Raw genomic sequence first — 12,326 nt, 5'->3', positions numbered from 1 at the left:
TCTTTTTTTTCTTTCTTTCTTGGTTTGTTTTCTGGGGGAGAGGCCTGCCACGTGGGTTGTCAGTCAATGTTTCCTGAGTTAAGTCCTCCCGCTCCCGCTCCCCTCAAGGGGGTGGGCTCTGAGGAAACTGGTTTTTTTCAGGCTTTTGTTCTCTGGCAGTATTTATGCTTGTTCACTTTTTTTTTCCCTCTCACTTTGACCGCCTTTGATAGTTTTTGTAGTTTTAGAGGAAAACAAACCGCACCCTGATCTCCCTCTCAGAGAGAAGCCTCAGTCTGGGTGCAGAGCCTAAATAAGTTCCCCCTTGGCCGCTGGCAGAGCAGGTTCCAAGTTGCAGACCCTGGGGGCGCAGGATCTTTTGCTCGTACCCAAAGCCAAGGCAGTGGCAGCTGTCTGGGAGCTCCCGACTGCCAGAGAGGTTCCAAGCAGCGATCGCACACTGAGATTTTGCCACTGGCCCGGACTGGGAGAGCCCGGCTTGCGCGCACCTCTTTCAGAGGCGGCTCTGGGTTGCGCGCACATTTCAGGCACTGAGAACGGGGTGCTGGTCTGTAAGCACCAGGCTGGGCTTTGGCGCACCTCTGTCAAGGGAGAGTTTAGGGCGCGGGGCTTAGGCTTTGAAACAATGGTGAGGGTCAAAGAGCGCCGGCCGGCCTTTGTAACTCAGGGGAGCATGAGGGATGTGTGCGCGTATCTCAAGCTTTGTGGTAGGGCTCGCGCGTTCTGCCGACTGGCGTGGCTCCCATCCCCTCACAGGAGCTAGAGCCCACGCATTCTCGGGCATGCTGGTGGCTTAGGGACCAAGAGCTGGTTTCTCCGCTGCACACTCTCTGCCTCAGCGCCGGGGAGGCTGTCCTGGGACTGGGGACTTAAGCCCCTGTCCCTAGCCGCCCCGATTCCCACAATCCGCCCCCCCCACCCCGCGATCCTTTGCTCTTTTGGAGTGCTTTCAACCAGTCTCCAAGTTAATGCTGGTCCCCAGACGCAGGGCACTCTCGCTCGTATTGGGGTATTACTCTCCAACCAGTCGCCTCTGGTGGCTCCTTCCCCCTTTTGTTTATCTTCCTATATCAGTCCGCCGTTCCCACTCTGCTTTACCTGCCCACTGGCGTCTTCTGCCCCTGTAGAGATCCAGACACGTATAATTCTGATCTCAGGCTGATTTCATGGGTGATCGGAGTTCTTTGGTAGGTAATCAGCTCACTTTGGGGTACCGGCTGAAAAGGCACCTCCTCTTACTCCCCCGCCACCTTCTCCCCGCAAACCACCATCTCTTTATTCACACATTGACAGAAGCCTGGATTGTCTGTAGTTTGGGGCTATCATAATTAAAGCTGCTCTGAACTTTTGTGCATGAGTGTATGCTTTAATTTCTTTTGGGTAAATATCTAGGAATGGAATAGCTGAATCATATGATAGGTAAACATTTAACTTGTAAGAAATTGTCAAGCTGTTTTTCACAAGCTGTTGCATAGTCATGTTCCTACCAGTAGTATCTGAGACTTTCAATTGCTCCATGTCTTTGACCATAGTTCTAGGTTGGTCTTTTCAAGTTCAGTCATTCTAATGTGGGTGCCATGCTCACTGTGATCTTAATCTACACTTCTTTTATTTAACTGAGCATCTCTCCATGTGCTGATTTGCCATCCCTATATCTTCTTTGGTGAAGAGTCTGTTTGAATATTTTGCCCTCTTTTTTAAAAATTGTGTTTTTTAAATTACTGAATTAAAAGGTCTTTATATATTGTGGACACAATCCTTTTATCAGGTACAGGGTTTGCAAATCTTTTCTCCCAGTCCATGGCTTATCTTTTCATTCCTGTAGTGTTTTTTTAAGAACAGAAACTTTTAGTTTCAATGAAGTTTAATTTGTCCATTTTCTTTTCTATTTTGGATTATGCTTTTTGTGGTGTTTTATCTGAGAATTCTTAACCTAAGAGCACAAGACTTTCTCCTATGTTTTCTTCTAGAAATTTTATAATTTTAGGACTTATATTAAAGTTTGATACATTTTAAGTTAGTTTTTGAGGTGTGAGCTATGGAATGAAGTGCCCCCCTCCTTTTTTTGCTTATTATGGATATCCAATTATTTCAGCACCATTTTTTGAAAAGGCTATCCTTTCTCTTCTGCATTTCTTTTAATTTCTCCTTTTTATTTTTCCTGCCTTACTGCTTTGGCTACAACCTCCAGCACAATGTTGAATAGAATTTCCATTCCTAATATGCTGCTTTGTATTTTCTTTTTTTCTTTTAATGTCAGGGATGGATGTTGACTTTTGACAATTCTCTTTACTGAGATAATTATAGTTTTTTTTTCCTTTTTAGTTAATGTGATGAATTATATTAACTGATTTTTGGGTGTTAAACTAAGTGCACATCTCTGGGACAACCAAGAGATGGGGTTGGTACTGATATATTATCCTGTATATGTATTGTTAGATTTTTTGGAAATATTTTGTTTAGGGTTTTGATCTATGTTCATGAGGAATACTAGCACATAGCTTCCTTTTCATATAATGTGTTTGCTTGGTTTTGATATCGGGGTAGTGCTAGCCTCACAGATGGGAGTTGTGAAACAGTCTCTCCTCTGATTTTCTGGAATACACTGTATACAAATGTTATTATTTTGTCCGTAAGTGAAACAGTCTCTCCTCTGATTTTCTGGAATACACTGTATACAAATGTTATTATTTTGTCCGTAAATGTTTGGTACAATTCACCAATTAATTTATTAACTTATGTAGGTACGGTGGGGCGCAGTTTTTTTTTAAATGTGGTAAAATATATGTAACAAAATTTGCCATCTCAACTATTTTTAACAGTTCAGTGGTATTAAATACATTCATTATGTTGTGCAGCCATCAGCACCATCCAACTCTGTAGCTCTTTTCATCTTATAAAACTGAAACTCTGTATCCATTAAATAGTACTTCCTCCTTGTCCTGTCCTCCAGCCCCTAACAACCACCTTCTACTTTCTATCTCTATGAATCTGACTACTCTTAATTATCTCATATAAATGTAATGACACAGTAATCGTCTTTTTCTGACTGGCTTATTTCACTTAGCATGTAATGTCCTCAGGATTCATCCATGTTATAGCAAATTACAGAATTCCCTTTCTTTTGAGGGCCAGATAATAGTCCACTGTATGTCTATACCACATTTTGCTTATCTAGTCATCCATCAAGGGGCACTTGGGTTGCTTCCACAGTTCAGCTATTCTGAATCATCCTGTTATGAACAACAGTTGTACAAACGTCTCTTTGAGACCCTACTTTCAATTATTTTGGGCATATAGCCAAAAATGGAATTGCTGGATCATATAGAAATTCTAGTTTAACTCCGTGAGGAAGTGCCATACTGTTTTCCACAATGGATGTACCACTTTGCATTGCCATCAACATGCAACAGGGTTCCATCTCTTCACATTTGTTGTTGTTGGGGTTTTTTTGGGGGGGGGTTGTTTCTTTGTTGTTTTTTTTGTTTGTTTGTGTTTTTTTTGGTTTGGCTTCTTATTAGGTACATAATTTGCAAATACTTTCTCCCATTTGATGGGTTGACTTTTCACTCTGTCAATAGTGTCTTTTGATGCGCACAATTTTAAAATTTTTACAAAGTCCAACTGGTCTATTTTTTCTTTGATTATCTGTGCCTTTGTCATATCCAAGAAATCACTACCAAATCCTTGCTGTGAAGCTTTTATCTTATGTTTTCTTCTAAGAGTTTTATTCTTTCTCTTGTATTTAGGTCTTTGATCCATTTTGAGTTATTTTTGTATCTGCTGTTAGGCAAGGGTCCAGCTTCATTCTTTTGCATGTGGATGTCTAGTTTTTCCAGTACCATTTGTTGAAATGATTGGCCTTTCACCATTGCATGATCTTGGCACTATTGTAAAAAGTCATCTGATCCTATTTGTGAGGGTTTGTTTCTGGACGCCTTATTTTAAACATGTCTGTCTTTATACTGGGACCACACTGTTCTGATTATTGTAGCGTTATAGTTAAGTCTGAAATCAGCCTTCCAGTTTTGTTCTTACAGGCTATTTTGGTTATTTGGGTCTCTTGAGATTTCCTAAGACTTTTAGGATGGTTTTTTCTATTTCTTCAAAACATGCCAGTAGGATTGTGGTAGGAATTGCACTAAATTTGTAGATTTCTTTGCGTAGCTTTGACTTTTTAACAGTAAGTTAAAAACTTTAACCCAAGTTTTTTTTTTTTTTTTGAAGATTTTATTTATTGGACAGACAGAGATCGCAAGTGGGCAGAGAGAAAGGCAGAGAGAGAGGAAGGGAAGCAGGCTCCCCACTGAGCAGAGAGCCTGATTTGGGGCTCAATTCTAGGACCCTGAGATCATGACCTGAGCCGAAGGCAGAGGCTTTAACCCACTGAGCCACCCAGGTGCCCCTAACCCAAGTTATTTTTAACAATAACTTTTTCTCAATCCACAAGCATGGGATGTGTTTCCATTTATTCAAATTTCTTTCAACAATTGTTTTGTAGTTTTCATTTGGTACAAATCTTTCACCTCCTTAGTTAAGATAATTCAAAAGTATCTTAATCTTTTTGATGCTATTATAAATGGAACTGCTTTTCTAATTTACTTTCCAGATTGTTCATTGTTACTGTAGAGATGTGACTAAATTTTGTGTGTTGAATTTGCATCCTATGTTGCTGAATTCATTAATAGTTTTGTGCATGTCTGTGTGTAATTTTTAGGGTTTTCTACATAGGAGATCATATCATTTGCAAACAGATAATTTTACTTTCTCTTTTCAATTTGGATGTGTTTTGTTTCTTTTTCTTGCCTAATTGGGCTGGCTATAACTTCTAGTACCCAGCTATAAGAGATATATGTAGAAAAATGTTGCTATCGCCAATGTCAGAGAAATTACTGCCTGTGCTCTTATCTAGGATTTTTATGGTTTCAGGTCTCACATTTAGGTTTTTAATCCAATTTGAATTTATTTTTGTGTATGGTGTAAGAAAGTGGTCTCGTTTCATTCTTTTGCATGTAGCTGTCCAGTTTTCCCAACATTTGTTGGAAAGACTTTTTCCCATTGCATATTTTTGCCTCCTCCATCAAAGATTAACTGACCATATAATTGTGAGTCTATTTCTTGGCACATATCTATACTGTTCCATTGACCTTTGTGTCTATTTTTGTGTCAGTACCATACTATTTGGATCACTACAGCTTTGTAGTATGTCTTGAAATCTGGGGTTTGAATACCTCCAGTGTTGCTCTTTTTCAAAATTGCCTTAGCTGTTCAGGATCTTTTATAGTTTCATACAAATTTTAGGATTGCTTGTTCTAGTTCTGTGAAAAATGCTGTTGGTATTTTGATAGGGATTGCATTAAATGTGCAGATTGCTTTTAGTAATACGGACATTTTAACAATATTTGTTTTCCCAACCCTGAGCATGGAGTTTCTTTTGTGTCATCTTCAATTTCTTTTATCAATGTTTTATAGTTTTCAGAGTACAGATCTTTCACCTCCTTGGTTAAGTTTATTCCTAGATATTTTATTATATTTGATGCAACTGTAAATAGGATTGTTTTCTTAATATCTCTTTCTACTGCTTCATTATTGGCACATAGAAATGCAACAGATTTCTATATATTGATCTTATATCCTTCAAACTTACTGAATTCATTGATCAGTTCTAGTAGTTTTTTGGAAGAGTCTTAGGGTTTTGTATATATAGTATCATCTCATCTGTCAATAGTGAAAGTTCTACTTCTTCCTTACCAATAAGGATGCCTTTTATTTCTTTTTGTTGCCTTACTGCTGTGGCTAGGACTTACAGTACTATGCTGAATAAAAGTGGTGACAGTGTACACTTATTCTTGATCCTAGAGGAAAAGCTCTCAGTTTTTCACCACTGAGTATGATGTTAACTGTGGGGTTTTCACATATGGCCTTTATTATGCTGAGGTATGTTCCCTCTAAATCTCCTTTGTTGAGGGCTTTTATCATGAATAGATATTGTGATTTTTTTTCTGCATCCAATGAAATATGGTTTTTATCCTTTCTCTTGTTGATGTGATGTATCACACTGGTAATTTGTGAATGCTGAACTAGTTTTGCATCCCAGGAATAAATCACACTTAAGCACAGTGAATGATTTTTAATGCATTGTTGAATTTGGCTTGCCAATATCCTGTGGAGGATTTTTCCATTTATGCTTATCAGAAATATTGACCTGTAATTTCCTTTTCTGGTAGTATCTTTATCTGGTTTTGGGATAAAGGTAATGACAACCTCATAGAATGAATCTGGAAGCTTTCCTTCCTCTTCCATTTTTTGGAACAGTTTGAGAAGAATAGCTATTAACTCTTCTTTAAATGTTTGGTGGAATTCACCTGTGAAGCCATCTGGTCCTGGACTTTGTTGGAGTTTTTTGATTACTGATTCAATTTCTTTGCTAGTAATTGGTCTGTGCAAATTTTCTATTTCTTCCTGATTCAGTTTTGGGAGGTTATGTATCTAGAAATTTATTCATTTCTTCCAGGTTGTCCAATTTGTTGGCATGTAATTTTTCATAATATTCTCTTACAAGAGACAAGCACCTTTGTTATCTGTGGTATTGTTATTTCTCCTCTTTCATTTCTAATTTTGTTGGAGTCCCCCACCCCTGTTTTTTTGGAGTCTGGTTAGAGGTTTATCTTGGTTTCCTCAATCTGTTCTATTGTATTGTTTTTAAGTTTTTGTTTTACTTTATTCTAATCTATATTATTTCCTTTCTTCTACTGATTTTGGGTGCTTTTATTTTTCTTTTTCTAGATGCTGTAGGTATAAGCTTAGGTTGTTTGATATTTTTCTTGCTTCTTGTTTGATACATTTCTTACTTCTTGAGGTAGGCCTGTATTGCTCTAATCTTCTTCAGACAGCTTTTGCTGCATTCCAAGATTTTGGACCACTGTGTTTTCATTTTTTCTTTTCTTTTCTTTTTTTAAGATTTTATTTATTTATTTGAGAGAGACAGAGACAGTGCGTGTGCGCACAAGCAGGGAGAGCGGCAGGCAGAGAGAGAAGCAGGCTCTCTGCCAATCAGGGGTACTGATGTGGGGATCAATCCCAGGACCCTGGGATCATGACCCAAGCCAAAGGCACACGCTTAACTGACCGAGCCACTCAGGTGCCCCTGTGTTTTCATTTTCATTTGTCTTAATGTATTTATTGATTTCCTCTTTGATTTCTTGGTTGACCCATTGATTGTTTAGTAGCAGGTTATTCAACCCCTATGTATTTGTGGTCTTTTCAGATTCTTCCTTATGGTTGATTTCTGGTTTCACAGAGTTCTATTCATATATGCTTTCAATCTTTGTGAATTTGTTGAGACTTGTTTTGTGGCCTAATATGTGATCTACTCTACAGAACATTCCACGTGCGCTTGAAAACAATGTGTATTCAGTCCACTGTTTTAGGATGTTATTTTCAAATATAACTGTTAGATCCATCTGGTCCAATGTGTCATTCACAGATGCTGTCTCATCGTTGATTTTCTGTTTGAATGATCTATGCATTGATGTAAGTGGGGTGTTCAAGTCCCCTACTATTATTGTGTTACTATCAGTTTCTTCCTTCAAGTTTGTTAATAGCTGCTTTATATATTTGGGTACATAAATATTTTCAATTGTTACATTTTGCTATTGGACTGTTGTCTTTATTATTATATAGAATCCTTCTTTTTCTCTTGTAACTCTTTTTGTTTTAAAGTCTGTTTTGTCTGATATTGGTATACCACCCCTGTTATCTTTTGGTTATTATTTGCATGGAGTATCTTTTCCCAATCTTTCATTTTCAATCTGTTTCTCCCTATGGATCTAAAGTGTCTCTTGTCATAACATATAGTTGGATCGTGTGGTTTTTTTCCCAACTGCCAATCCCTGTTTGACTGGAGAGTTTAACCCATTTACAGTTAAGGTAATTCCTGACAAGGAGGAATTTCTATGGTAGTGTTACTTGTTTTCTAAACGCCTTATAGCTCCCCCTTCCCTTATTTCTTTCTTTATTGTCTTCTTTTGTGTTTAGCTGCTCTTTCTGTAGTAGAAATTCCTTCTCATTTGAAGGAAATTGAAAGGAAGGAAATTGAAGGAAGTTGAAATTCCTTCTCATTTCCTTATGTGTATATTCTATAGCTATTTTCTTTGTAGTTACCATGGAGATTACATTTAACACCCAAAGACATTTTAATTTGAACTTACACCAGTGTACCTTCAATGGCATACAAAATCTCTGCTCCTTTAAACCTCTGTCCCCACCCATTTGTTGATGCCATAAAATAACATCTTCATAAATTGTGCAGTCAAAAACATAAACTTATAAGCCTTTTTTTTTTTTTATGAGCAAGAGGAGGGGCGGAGGGAGAAAGAGACTCCCTGCCCAGCAGGGAACCCAACTGAAGGCCCGATCCCAGGACCCTTGGATCATGACATAAGCCAAAAACAGATGCTTAAGTGACTGAGCTACCCAAGCACTCCTTCTTATAATTCTTTTAAATCCATTAGTCTCTTAAATTATGTAGAAAATGAGACTTGGGATTACAAACCAGTTACAATAATACTAGCTTATATTAGACAATTTTTTTTTTCAAACTCACAATCTCTTCAGATGTATAGGAACCAAAAAGTACAACTACAAACCACTGTTACAATAATACTAAATTTTATAATTTCCCATGTATTTAGCTCTACTGAGATCTTCCTTTCTCCATACAGATTCACATTACTGTCTAGTTTCCTTTTTTTAAAATTTATTTTTTATTTTCAGCATAACAGTATTCATTATTTTTGCACCACACCCAATGCTCCATGCAATCTGTGCCCTCTATAATACCCACCACCTGGTACCCTGACCTCCCACCTCCCGCCCCTTCAAAACCCTCAGATTGTTTTTCAGAGTCCATAGTCTCTCATGGTTCACCTCCCCTTCCAATTTCCCCCAACTCCCTTCTCCTCTCTAACTCCCCATGTCCTCCATGCTATTTGTTATGCTCCACAAATAAGTGAATCCATATGATAATTGACTCTCTCTGCCTGACTTATTTTACTCAGCATAATCTCTTTCAGTCCCATCCATGTTGCTACAGAAGTTGGGTATTCGTCCTTTCTGATGGAGGCATAATACTCCATAGTGTATATGGACCACATCTTCCTTATAAAAACAGAACTCCCCTATGACCCTGCCATTGCACTACTGGGTATTTACCCCAAAAATACAGATGTAGTGAAAAGAAGGGCCATCTGTACCCCAATGTTTATAGCAGCAATGGCCACGGTCGCCAAACTGTGGAAAGAACCAAGATGCCCTTCAACGGACGAATGGATAAGGAAGATGTGGTCCTTTTATTTTACCTTACAAAACTCCCTGATCATTTCTTGCAAGGTAGGTCTAGTGGTAACAAACTCCCTCACAGCTTTTGTTTATCTGGGTATGTCTTAATTTCTCCCTCACTTTTTTCCTGGACTATAATAAAAATTTAATGATTTATAAATCATTTGGGAAAGAGCAAACTGCTCTACAGTGTGCTGACAAAGTTTATCACAATGTATCAAAAATGAAAAGCTTCACTTATTTGTTCGAGTTTGTTAGGACCATGTGCCTAGGTTAAATTAAGTTAATCTCTCTCTCTCTTTTTTTACAACAACCTCTCATAAATGTCTTTTACAAATAGTAATGTACACATATGGGGTGTGTGATACAAAATTAAGAAGTTGGTTGTGTTTTCCACACAAATACTAGTTGTAAAGTATCAATGTTTCAAGTAAGAGTTCCTAGGGAACCAAATTTTTAAAAATTATGTTAAGTTAAGCAGAGAAATTATTCAGTATTTTATTAACCACTCATCTCCACATTCACATTCTATGTAATTTCTCACGGTCAACAAAACTGATTCAAATAACTTTGAGATCTCCCACCATTTAAAGTGGAAAAGCTCCACAATAATTTGAAACCATGGAGTTATCCTAATTTCACCACTGGTTGCCTTTACCAGAAGTTCTTTTATCTCTTCCTTTGACACATAACTAATAGCTCTTAAACTCACGGTGCTCTGGAATCAAAAATACATTCCTCCTCACAAACAAAATGAATCAATTTCATGTTCCCCCCAGATACAACCTGATTGAGCCTTGCTGTGAATTTGTGTTAGATAATTAATTCTTCTGGAGGAACCACTTTCATGGGAATTCCTAATTCAGCCTTTAAATATCTCTGTGCTGCTCTTCTTACTCCAGTCAGCATCATTTTCTTCTAGCTTTCCTATATTACTTAATGGAGGACTACAACAAGTAGTGGTAAAACAACCTGGAAAGGTAATTTTAGCATCTGAGCATCTGATCTCTGTTGTAGCATGAATTCATTTTCAGTGTTGTATCATAAAATCCTAAAAGCTCAGTGCAATAATCCTTTCATTCAGGTGACAATTCTTTTTGGTTTTGGCCCAACTGTACTGTAATATTCATCAGCAAGGATACTCATCTCTGCTAGGAGCTGAACCTGTTCCTTATAGAGGTTGTCAGTGTCTATCTCAGTTATCATTATGACCCATCTGATCTGTCCCACAATACCTAGCCCTCCCCTCTGATTTTTGACAGGCAGTTTTGCCAGATACAGAATTCTTGGTTGATGGACTTTTTCTTTTAGTCCTCTGACTATATCAGTCCACTGCCTTCTAGCCTCCACAGTTTCTGATGAGAAATCTTCTGAAAACCTTATTGAGGATCCCTTGTACGTGATGATTCACTCATTGCTCTCAGGATTGTCTCTCAGTATGCATCTCTTTGATTTCTTCTTTCTTGTCATTCACTGAGCTTCTTGGATGTTTATATTTACATCTTTCATCAAATTTGAAAAGTTTTCAGCCATTATTTCTTTAATTTCTTCATTATTTCTTCTTGAATTTCTTCAACTCCTTTATTCCTCTTCTTCTTGATTCCCACAATGCCTATGTTGATGTACTGGATGGTGTCCCATGGGTTTCTTATGCTCTGTTCAGTTTTCTTCAATCTTGTTTCTATCCTTTCCTCAGACTTGACAATTTCCATTATCCTATCTTTAAGTTTGCTAATTCTTTGTTCTGACTGCTGATATCTGCCTTTGAATCTTTCTAGTGAATTTTTAAATTTCAGTTATTGTCATATTTAGTTCCAGTTTATCTTTTTGGTCCCTTTTAGGTTTTCTATCTTTTTGTCAGTATTTCCATTTTGTTCACACATGGTTTCTTGACTCTCTCTACATTATTTCAGTTCTCTGAGCATCTTTAATGCCACTGCTTTAAAGTCTTTGTCTTGTGTATCCACCCTCAGATCTCTGACAATTTCTGTTGATTTATCTTTTTCCTTTGAGGAGGTCATACTTTGTTTCTTTGTATGTCTTGTGACTGTTTTGTAGAAAACTGGACATTTGAATCTAATTGTGGCAATTCTGGAAATCAGATTCTCCTCCTTCTCCAGGGTTTTTTTTTTTTTTTTTTTTTTTTAAAGATTTTTATTTATTTATTTGATAGACAGAGAGAGATCACAAGTAGGCAGAGAGGCAGGCAGAGAGAGAGGGGGAAGCAGGCTCCCCGCTGAGCAGAGAGCCCGATGTGGGGCTCGATCCTAGGACCCCGAGATCATGACCTGAGCCAAAGGCAGAGGCTTAAACCACTGAGCCACCCAGGTGCCCCCCTTCTCCAGGGTTTTGATTTGTTGTTGTTGTTACTGCTTATTGTATTGTTTTTTAATTGTTTTAAGCTGTCTCTGTGATGAGGATCAGCCTGAGGTGTAAACTTAACCTGAGTGTCATCTCTCAGTCTTTCCCTGGGTATGTATGTTTTTTTTTTTTTTTTTTTCTGAACATGCAGCTGTCAGTGTCTGGCTGCCAAAGGGGGGAAATGAGGGGAAAGGAAGAAGGCACTGGCCCCTTAAATCCCCTGGAAATCTCTTCAACCAGAGGGGGAGAGGTTTGCAACAATTACTGGGGGCTGGGAGAAGTGCAACAAGAGATCAGAGCAGATTCCTGATATTTGGGGGACAAGATCCTTTTTGCCAACCTTGGCTCCCAAAGGCTGTGTGCAGGCTGCTTCAGGAATATGTGCACAGCTGCCTGCTATTTGGAGGTTGGAGGATGGGTAACTGTTACTGTGCTGAGCATTGAAGTTACCTACAACTTACCTGTCCAAGTCCTCCCCTAAAAGTTCAAGCCTTCAATAGACTCCAGAGTTCCAAAATAGTTACATCAGATACATTCTGGTAGTGCAATTGCTATTTAAGTGGGGAGACAAATTGTTGGTGTTTCCTAGTCTGCCATCCTCCTAGAATCCTCTGTGGGATGGTTTT

At 38.3% G+C, this 12,326-nt stretch overlaps 1 protein-coding gene and 1 pseudogene across 5 annotated transcripts in view; both read right to left on the bottom strand.

Moving 5' to 3' along the window:
* Nucleotides 1–12,326, bottom strand: part of NMNAT3 (nicotinamide nucleotide adenylyltransferase 3) — a 125,440-nt gene that overhangs the window by 48,295 nt on the left and 64,819 nt on the right. The window lies entirely within an intron of this gene.
* LOC106006822 lies at nt 9,278–11,486 on the bottom strand (annotated as a pseudogene).

The sequence above is a fragment of the Mustela putorius genome, unplaced genomic scaffold, assembly GCF_011764305.1.
Source record: "Mustela putorius furo isolate JIRA1106 unplaced genomic scaffold, ASM1176430v1.1 tig00003834_pilon_pilon_pilon, whole genome shotgun sequence".
Lineage (NCBI taxonomy): Eukaryota > Metazoa > Chordata > Mammalia > Carnivora > Mustelidae > Mustela > Mustela putorius.
This window is presented reverse-complemented; position numbering and strand designations above follow the sequence as displayed.